At 52.1% G+C, this 10,661-nt stretch overlaps 1 protein-coding gene across 3 annotated transcripts in view; it reads right to left on the reverse strand.

The window, feature by feature from the left end:
• The window catches only part of CYRIA (CYFIP related Rac1 interactor A), a 113,612-nt gene extending 104,805 nt beyond the window's left edge, over nt 1-8,807 (reverse strand). For 2 of the 3 annotated variants that reach the window (XM_062208977.1, XM_062208976.1), the window contains exon 1: nt 8,766-8,807. The gene's annotated coding sequence lies outside the window, so the exon portion shown is untranslated. The remainder of the gene's footprint in view (nt 1-8,765) is intronic. The other variant, XM_062208978.1, reaches the window with a different exon arrangement.
• Between the last annotated feature and the right edge of the window lie 1,854 nt (nt 8,808-10,661).

A 10,661-nucleotide genomic window follows, 5' to 3' on the forward strand; every position in this document is an offset into this window, starting at 1 on the left:
CACTAGAACACCAGACAAGGGACTCCTCCATTTCCTTGGGCACAGCTTGCATGGGTCTGTGCTCTCCGACAGCGAACACCCAACCCTCCCCTCTGATACCCGCTCAACAATGCCTAGCCACAGGAGAACTGCTGGGATTCCCATCACTGTGGGAGCTGGGTCACCTGCCACACTTGGTCAAGCATCCAGGAGCCCTCCCTGGCATCAGCAGTATAGACGGCAGTGGAGGCACCAGGGCCCACAAACCAGCTGAAGCCAAGGACTGATCAGTGGTGCAAAAGAAAGAAAGGAAGGGCCCGGAGGAAGCCAACGCTGAGCACCTGGAAGATGTCTCCCAGTCCTCCGTGAGTCAGCCTGGGGCAAGACAGAGCCTATGAGAGCGCACCCACTCCCACCTTCTCTCGGGAGTTCTGGACTCTCAGAGAGACAAAGGAAGAAGGCATTTTACTTTGGAACTCGCTCCTGGGGGGTCACGGAAGGGAAGTGACAGGCCCAAGCTCACTCATCAGGTTGCGAGCCAAGACCTTTCTCACGCTCTGCTGGGGCTTTTCACTTCCACGCTCTCTTCAAACCCTGGTTCCTCCTCCTAAGGGTAAAATGTTGAGTCAGGTTGAAAAGTCCCCTCTTGATTATAACTCACACTCAATCAAAAATTCCCAGCTTATTTTTACTTCCAAAGAAGTTGGGGTTTTTTTGTTTATTTTGTTTTCTAATGGCTTCGTTCCAACAAAACTTTGGAACCCACATTTTCAAAGGTTTTCTTGTTTTGTTTTTGCTCCCAGTCTGCTCATTTAATTCATTTCATATTACTTAAGTTAACAAATATAAACCTGCCCATTCAGGTTTCCGATCGCAGGAGCTGAATCATGGCCTCACACGTCCAATATTCAATGGGGACCACTCACCTCTGCTCTTCCCACCCTAAGGGACACTGCGATTCCTTTCAATTTTTTGTAGTAGGGACCCACACACCCTTCTTTGAAACCCTTCGATCAGAGGTGCTTTCAAATTCAAAACTTTTTATGTTTTAGGAGAGCATCAAAGTGCATAAATCACATGACACGTACACCCCCAAGAGGGGCCGGGGCACCTGTCTTTGTGCTGAAGCATTCATTCATCCTGTGTGGGACAAACACGAGCTAGAAACAGTCTCATGGGTGACTAGACCAGCTTTCACTTCCAGGAGAGTCATGACAAAAACTTTCTATTTTCACAGGTTTTTGGATTCTGGGGACTCAAAAAAATCAGAGAAAGTATGTGAGTGAGAAAATAGCTTATGACCCCATTCAATCCTTTGGAAGGTATTCAAAGATGCAGATTTGAAACCTCAACACTCCAGAAAAGAAAAAAAAAAAAAGGAAAAGAAAAAAAAGCACATGTTTAGAAGACAAGAAAAAGACTTAGGGTGAGGAAACCAACCACATGGTCTGTGTCATGCGTGATGTTGATGGAAAAATTATCCTCGTTACAATCCAGTAAGTAACACAGTGAGTTCGTGTGGGGTATAAACTGACAGCTCACAAGCTAGAAACAGAAGTCCAGAGAAATGGACTTTTTGGGGCTTTATCAGGGGGCAGTTCAGGAATGTGTCATCAGAAAAAGAAGTTTCAGGTCATTTCTCATGCAGAGCCACAGATAAAGAGGAAGCTAAAGGACACAGCAAAAACCTTCCAATTTTAAATTTTCATTTAAAGATCAGGCAACATGGGAGGCTGTTATATATTTAGTTCATTTATCCCTCACAGTATTTCTGAGTCGCAAACATGATTAACTGCAGCTCACAAATCTGGAAACTTAGCAGGCAGAAGGAATTTGTCCATGGGATGAGCCAAGATCCCAAGCCAGGTTCTGTTTGGTTCTAAACCTGTCTTCAAGAACTTCCATGCATGCATGTCACTTCTCTAGATTCCAAAGAGTTAGAGGGACTAACTTCACATCCCAGCCTTCGAAAAGCCACTGCTCTTGGTCTCTATCACTCCTCTCTCCTCCTCTTCTCTCCTCCTCTTCTCCCTCCTCCCCCTCCCTTCGTGCTCTCCCCTCCCTTCCTCCTTCCCATCCACCCACCCACCCATCCATCCATCCACACATCTATCTAATCTCCCTCAGTCTCTGGAGAACAGAGGATAGACAGGAAGTGTTCATCCTCACTCTGTTAGCTGAGGACATAGTTCTCTTCTGACCCCATGACTGCAAGCTGTCCCAGGGAAAAGGATTTGAGAACTAAGCTGTGTCCATGGCAGGCCCAGTTCATCACTGCTGGGTGCCTCCTCTGACAGAGCGGGCTGAGCAAAACACATGCTGAAAGGAGTCAGTCTGTCCGATCAGGGAAGCAATCAAACACCACTGACATTCTATATGCATTTTTCCAATGTTAAGGCATTGGGGGACCTCTAGCTCACATGAATTTATAAGCTCTTTGCAATGATTTTACCCAAGACATGTACATATTTACTCCACACTCCTCATTTGTGCAGGGCTCTTATGGTGTAGGTGGTAGGGAGAGACCAGGCTTTGATGGCACACAGACATGGCTGCAGGCACCAGCTCTGCCACTTTCTCAATGAGTGACGGTATGTAGGTTCCTGAACACCTCTGGACCTCAGCTTCCCCATCCAGAGAATGGGGATTGTCTGTTTCAAAAGCTCTTCAGATGATTGCTAAACATGGGTATTAAGTGCTTACTATTATGCTCAGTTGGGGCTGCTGCCCACATTTTATCGAGGGGAACACAGGACTCGGAGAGATGAGACCATGGCAAGCCAGAGCCCAGGCTGCATGGCAGTAGGGAGCACTGCCCTAAGAGCCTGAGTCTTCTGGACTCTCTGATTGTCCTCCCCAAACGGCAGTGCACAGTGCCTCTACACAGGCCACTGGGATGCCGCCTCCTCATTGCCACAGAAGGGCCTGCGTCTGGGTGCAAATGGGAATGAGAACTTGAAGGGTGTCAGAGTAGGTGTGTGTTGGTCACCATTCCTCACTGTCATAAAATGTGCATTTTAATTTATTTTAAAACCCGGGAGCCACCAAACCCTGTGATTTTTTTGAAGGACATTAACTCAAAACAGCACAGTGCAGCAAGCAGGGCACCACGCTGACATCAGTGGAGGTTCTGGAACAGGGGAGTCAGCCAGTGCCTGTGCTCTGCTCCTGCATCCCTTCTCGTCTCTCCCTGTTGCCATCAGCTCTGACTCTCATTCGCTGATCAGGATGTACAATCAGAAAGCAGTGCCCTCTCTGGGAAGGAGAGCAGGGTTCTTCCCTTCTCTGATAGGATTCCTTGAGAACCCCCAGGACTCTGCCCATCCCCAGCTCGCTCACAGCTCAGGCTGCTCAGGCTGCCGGGTTTGGCTTCTTCACCTGTCACTTAGAGTAATGAACCTAAGGGCTTACTAGAATCATCAAGCTAGGCATGGAAAGGCCTTTTAAGTCATCACATCCAACCTTCCTATTCCAGCCTTTCTGAAAAGAAGCACAGAGCCGTGCCCCTGCCCCACCCAGGCAACTGAGCAGCACAGCCGAGTGCTAGGTCCAGGTGGTCAACCTTCTAGGACACGTGATTCTCTGTTTCACGTTCCTTCTCCGTGCAACACGTCAGGTGTGATTCCTGTGCTCTACAGATAGCATCCATGTGGAAAGAACTGGGTTCCTCTGTCTTAAGAGCTCAAACAATGAGGTTCCTCGCTCCTGCCCCACCACACACATGCACTCTGTATGATGCTGGCAAGTTCCATGGGGCACGTGTTGCCTCCTCTGCTTCCCCTGTGGGCTGGGAGCTACTTGAGGATAGGAACAGTGCCACTTCGATCCCTCTATCCTCACATGCTGGGATATGGCAAGTACCCACCTTGTACATGATCATTAAATGAATGAACAGTCCCATTTTTATGCTTGATCCATCATAAAACTGCAATTAAATTCTTTGGGGGCATTCCATTTCCCCAGCTTCATTTCAAAAAGTCTAATTATCTATGCCATGCAGAATTTTTATTAGAAAGTGAAGTCATTAAATAAGCAGACACCAGACTCAGGCCCTGAGATAATGGCAAATAGAAACACATCTGTTTGCAGGCTAGGCTGTGCCTGGTAAACACACTATGGCCAACATGGCACCCGCTGTCAGCACTTGGATGGGCAGAGGCAACGAGGTTGTTAAACCAGGGAAATTAGGCTTTGAAATTACCTGAGCAAGGCTAGGGAGCAATTTGATAATTGCGTCTCAGTATGCCCACCATCTTCCTAGACATGAGTGATACTGACAGACCAAATTCACATCACCACTCCATTCGAAGGGCCATCCACCCACATGTTCTGACATCATTGCTTCTCCTGTCTCTGTATGCCTAAGAAGCACCTGTCATGCTTTCGATTCATAAATTCAATTAGAAAATCTTCACCTGTCCAAAGGTTCAGTTTATGTCAATGACCAACCAGCCACCCATTCTTGTGAAAGACACTACTCCTAGAACCACCAAATGTTTTCTCTTAATTCAGACACGTCAAACTCTTCTATTCAACACTTACAGGAATAAAACCTCAGCCAACTGCAGAGAGCCTCGTTAATGCTGTGCCAAGAGCAAAACCTCAATAAAGTCTCCAAATATTTACTATGAGTCTGAGTTACAACACTGACCAGTTCCACCCCTATTAAAATCTGTTTGCATTCTCCCAACACAACTATTGTAGGTCACTGGCATGCCAGCCAAGGCAATGACAAGACGGTTCTATGGCACCAAGAGCAAGCAGGACCTGGTTTGAAATTCTGGCCCTGGCACTCATTAGCTGGCAGAAACGTGAGTGACTTTACCTTCCCAGATTCCTTAACTATAAAATGGGAAAATATTATTCCTGCTACAGAGTTATAGTGCTGATTTGAGGAAATGTATATATATATATATATATATATATACATATATATATATATATATATATATATATATTTGGCAATGTTAAAACAAAAGGAAGTTAAACACATCCAGAATAAAAAAGTATGGGGCATTCAGTTTGAAGTGCTCTCACAGATTAAAATATGTTTCTGAAACTTGGGTTGTCTTTTGCTATTTCCAATTTGGTCTCCTTTGAGAGAACAAAAGTGTTGGAGATTTGAGCATGACTGTGCTACAGTACAAGACAAACTACTTATCTGGTGAGAGATAACTCGAGAATTAACCACCAACACTCAGAGCCTGAGCAGGGGCAATTTTTAGCTTCCCGGATAATGGATGGCTCTCTAAAGCCAAAACGCACCCAAACAGCACTCCACCACAGTTCTAAGAGGACCCAGAGGCCTAGTAACTGTGAACTTTGTTCTAATCAATATAACTAAATAAGAGCAAGTCTACTGTGATGTGGGCACTGTGCCAGGCCTATAAATACGTGAGATCACTTAATTCCTAGAAAGTAATAGAATTATTGCAATTTTACAGTCACTAGAATTGAGACTCAAAGAGGTAAGAGACAGCTTTAGGATCCCCTAGGTAGGACGCAGCAATAGGGGAGTTTGAATATTTGTCGGAAACCAAACCCACTTTCTTCCCATCACCATGTTGCCTTGTCAGGCCACTCACGCAGATCCAGGAGCGAACTTCCACCAAGACCTGGGTAGGAACCAGACAGAGGCCACCATGGGAGCGAGCGTCAACACTCAGCAAGGAAGCCAGCACTGGCTCCCTGCCACATCTCACCACTCCACTCATCAGAGCTGAATGAGGGGCACTGGCAACTAGCCCATTGCTGTGAGGACCAGACTACAGTCTTCCCAGTGGGCACAGGAAGCACAATTATATTGCAGTCACAACGCACAGACTGCCTGATTCCATGTTACCTAGCGACCCAGTCAAGCGGCCATCTCTAGGTGTCACATCACCCACCATACCACCCCTCCAACGGTATTACAAGGATCTCTTTCCACATCTGTCTCTCCCACCACACTGCACCCTTTGAGAGTAGGAACAGTGTTCATTTTGTAATCCCCAAACCCCTAACTGCATTTGGTACAGAACAGGTGCTCAGTAACCGTGAGCTTACAACCATTTCAGCTCACTGACAGGCCAGCCAAGGCAACAAGACTGTGTTCGACGGCACCAAGAGCCAGCAGGACCTGGTTTGACATCAAAGCTGGGCAAGATGACGTCAGAGAATGCCTCTGACCAGGAGACTTGAAGGCTTAATTTTTCCTAACCCAGCTCTCTTGCTCGGGATAGTGGTTCAGGGATCTCTTTAACACAAGGACAAAGACATCATGGGTTTAGCCTTTTGCCCATTCATAGCTCTTCCCGGCAGGGTACTCCACTGTATCCCAAAAGAACAGGCAAATGCTATCAACAGCCACATGCTGTCGGCTCCATTTTAAAGACCAGGAAACTGAGGCCCACAAGAGTGAACTGACTTGCCCGGGGCCCACATCTGACAATGAGGCCGCTGATTCCCTGGGTTTTCATGCTACTGTCATTTTTTTTTTTCCGCTCACTTATCAAACCAAGGTATAGCAACCTGAAGGGAGAGAAAGGGCAGCTGGAAGGGAAAAATGACCAGCAAGAGAGGGCCAGCGTCATGCGTGTCCCTGACAGCTGACAGTGGGTGACCCTGTGGCCCTGGAGAGCTCTGAATTCCTTGCCCAAGGCTGGCTCGGGGAGGGAGGCTGCTGCTGGGTGCCTGGTGTCCTGCTCATCCGGTTGCAGCTAGGCCCTGGGAGTACGAGCAAACTCAATTCTTCTTGGTGCTGCGTGAAAACAGGAAGTCACAAGTGGCTTCACTCTGCTTTCAGTGTGGGTCCCCAACAGCTGCTGTCAAGGGTGCAGGAACGACATGAGAAACAATCCCTAATTCCCCGGCAGCTCGCTTCCACTGCAGTCCCCCGGCACACACAAGAGGTGGGGACGCTGGGGGCCTTGCCCATGAGCCTCTTGGAGGGTGAGTTTAGGGGGCTAGACCAAATAAGGCCCTGTGGGCTCTCTGCGAGCAGGAGCAGAGAGCCTGGCAGGGTGGGAAGTCCAGCAGGTCAGCCTGCATCTGCCAGCTCCATCACCTGTCCATTCGTTTGACAACAGAGGGCTGACTATGGTGCTAAAGCCAGGGCAGCCCTCCTGAAAACGCTCACTTGCTCTGGGCTGCGTTTCCTCATCTACACCGCGGGGACAGTCCCTGCCCACAGCGCTTCTGTGACGACAGAAGGAAATCACCCGCCGAGCTCCCCGCCAGCCACACTGGGGATCCATTCTCAGCACGGAGGAGGTGTGCTACCCGCTGCGTGCCCTGGCCTGGGATGCTCCAGCCCTTTCGCAAAGCTGCGAGCGGGAGGGAGTGTGGTCCAGCCTGGCTGCCCTACTCTCCCTTCCCAGGAGCCCGGGGCCAGGAGGAGGTGAAGCCCTGCCAGCCCCCAGCCTGGGCCCAGCGCCCATGTTTATGACTGTTTATTTCAGAGCAAGTAGAGAGGAGAAATTAGAGCCATAAAAGACAGGACAACAGACCAATAAAAACCAGCTCCCAGAAGAGTCAGGAGGACGAAGGGAGGCAAAACTGTCACCATAGCAACACAAGACAGTCAGAAACACGCAGGAAAAACAGCCCCTGTTCTGCCTCCTCTCTGTTGCATAGCCAGCCCTCAAGGCCCATTCGGAGCTCCGTGAAAGCCAGCAACCATCCACCCTAATACCCCCAGCCCCCAGGCCCAGATCTGGCTCGGGGCCGCCCTCCTCCTGCGGCCCAGCGCAAGTCCCTGCCCTGTCTGGTCCCAGCCCAGCTGCACTGGGGATTGGATGCTATGCAGATGGCACAGACCTCATCCAGAGGCTGGAGATGGTGACAGAGGGGAAAGTTTCCGGCAGGACAAGGAGGGAGGGCCACAGGGCTGTGGGAGGGATGGAGGGTCTGAGCCCCAGTGGCTGGACCCTACCCCTGGGTTCCCTGGAGACCTGGCACTAATGTGAGGACCAGAACCCAGAAAGGTGGTCCCATCAGCACCAGACCCTCTGCCCCAACACAGTGGCTTTGAAATTCTAGGGATCACCAGGGTCCGCGGTGAGGTGAGACGGGTGGTGGGGGGGGCAGCCTTGGAGGCCTTAAATGACAAAGCCTCTGGCCCTGGTCTCTGGGGACACTGGCCAGAAAGTCAGGGTCGCTTGGAGGAGGACTCAGGGACCAGCTGGCCCATTGTGACTGCGGCTTCTCATCTGGGACCTTCCACTGGCAAAGGGCACAGGTGTCTCCACCAAAAAGCTCAGCAGGCCTGAGACCAGCCTTCTGGGAAGTGGGTCACTTTGCTCCAGGAGCTCAGGACTCAGGTTCTGGGTTCTGGGAACCGAGGGAGAGGATGGCAAGGAGGCAGGGTCCTGGGCCAGCAGCTGGCCGGCTGGCTGAGGGCGTCCGTGGCAGGTGGCAGCCGAGAGCCCAGGTGTGCACCGACTGGGGAGGGCCAGTAGGGAGTGGTGGGGAGCCAGGCCCCTGGCGGTGGGAAAGGGAAAGCAGCTAGCTGGGTTAATGGGGTTGGGGGCAGTGTGGAGGGCGAGGGGGCGCTCTGGGGAAGCAGCGCCGTCGGGAAGCCGTCCTCCAGGACAGCGGCAGTGGCGCGCACAGTCAGACCTCGGGCCGCGGACCGCCGGGGAAGGGCTCGGGGACGGGTGTTGCGCGCTCCCTCCCTCCCCGCGGGCTGCAAGGGCGTCGAAGCCAGGGAGGCTCGGCAAGGTTGGTCAGGGACCGGCCCGCCCCGCGCCTCAGAGCCCCTCGGCCGGAAGACCACCCCCCACAGCCGCCCTCCGCGCCGCGCTCACCGCGAGTCGCCGCCGCCCTGCTCGGCCGCCCGCTCCGCCGCCGCCGCCGTGGACGTCTCTCCCGCGGCCGCCGCAGCCTGCGAGAAGGCGCTGGAACCGAGCCCCGCCCCGCCCCGCCCCGCCCCGCCCCCGGCCCGGCCCGCCCCGCCGCGGCCGCCCCGCCCCGGCCCCGGGGGACCCCACCCCCGCTGTCACCCGCCGCGGCCCAGCTCTGCCCACTGCGCCTGGGAAGCTGGCGCTGCCCATCTCGGTGCACGGTGCGCCGGCCCTTCCGTCCGCCTTGGCCACTCGGCCTTGCACACCAAGCCCCTTTGCTGGTTCGCAGCGAATTCCTTCAGACCCCACTATTCCCCTCCAGAAGCGGGTGGGCGTAAAATCCCCTAGCTGCACGCCCACCCTCCACCTCGTGCGCCTGTGCCCTGCCAGACCGCCGCAGGCCCCTGTGCGAGTCCCATCTTGCTCCCAGCCCCTCCCAGCCCCAGGGAGGACCACCCCAAGAGCCTGCCCTAAAAATGGGCTTCTCCAACAGAGTAAGTCTGCAAAAACACTTAAAAAAAATTTCTATGGTGCAAAGAGAGGATGGTGGATTACAGCGTCACGGTCATGAGCATTGTTTTAAAACATCTGCCATGGAGGCTTTTTACATTAGAGAGAGGGAGAGTCAGGAAGCCAGAGAGAACCGAGCAGTGCCAAACAGGCTGTGAGTCAGAGCTCCTGTTGGGGGAGGCAAGGCTCTCGCAGACCCCGGCTGTAGCTGCTTCCTTTCCCAGTCCATCAGCAGGGCTATCCTGAAAGTTATTCAGCGCCTAGCGCCTGTACAGACAGTGCGCCCCGGAGGCCGCGTCAGTGGAGCCAGCCCGGGTGAGTGGGTTGGGAGCAGAGGGAAGCCGGGCCCAGGTGCTGAGCGCAGGAGACGTCAAGGCCCCACCCCTTTCTGAAATCTAGCTCCAGGTGGGGGGCTAGAAGAGTCCAGACCATCCAAGGGCCTGAAAGGTTTGCATGAGCTCTTCCGCCGGCTTTGGCAAGAATTCACAGTCAAGGGCAGAGGGCACGGCCTGGTTGGAGAGAAGCAGTCTCCCACTGGGAGGGGTCCTTAGACTCTGAATGAGGGCTTTCTCCTTCTGGCCCCCGTCTGTCAAGGGTCCCTGGTGCCCTGGCCCAGCCTCTGCTGTCAATCCCCACCAAGATTTATTTTATCTGTAAGAGGCCCTTTTAGAAAATCCTTCTTGGCCTGAGCTAAACCAGGCCTCCTTCCCCTCAAACACACACACACACACACACACTTGGAAATGGCTGATTCTATCCGCCTCAGACCCAGCAAGGCTTCAGGGAGGGCAAAGCCAAGCCAGCCACTAACCCGGTAAAACACATCATCGCAGGCCACGGGAGGAGCTTCGTCCCACAGTCCTACGTCTCTAATGACACAGCGTAGCTTGGTGAGCCAGCGCTATTTGATGTGGTAGGTTTCACTGTGCGCACTTAGAGACAGCTCCTCTCTAGGTAATGGAGGCCTACGTGTATGGCAGTGCCTACCCCATCGCAAAATCACAGGGCTTCCTAATTATCAGTGTGGACTTTAATAATTAAGCGTTTCCTCAGACACAACCATCAGACGAAATGGTCTTTCGACTTCCTCAGTGATACTAATAACAAGTTTAGAAGTCATTGCAGTAGACGACAGTGAAATTAGATTGTCATCGAGGTGGGGTTAGGTAGAATTGAGGCTGAGGTAGAATTTCCTACGCATTTCATTCCCAAAACAAGTTTGCTAAAACGAGCTTTAATATCTTAATCGAATTAAATGTAAACGGAACCTTTCCAGTTCAGTGTATTTATTTTTAAGAGAGAGTGAGCGTTGGCCAAGTGCGAGACACTGTGCTAAGTGACAGAATAAGG

The sequence above is a fragment of the Lepus europaeus genome, chromosome 13 (assembly GCF_033115175.1).
Source record: "Lepus europaeus isolate LE1 chromosome 13, mLepTim1.pri, whole genome shotgun sequence".
Taxonomy (NCBI): domain Eukaryota; kingdom Metazoa; phylum Chordata; class Mammalia; order Lagomorpha; family Leporidae; genus Lepus; species Lepus europaeus.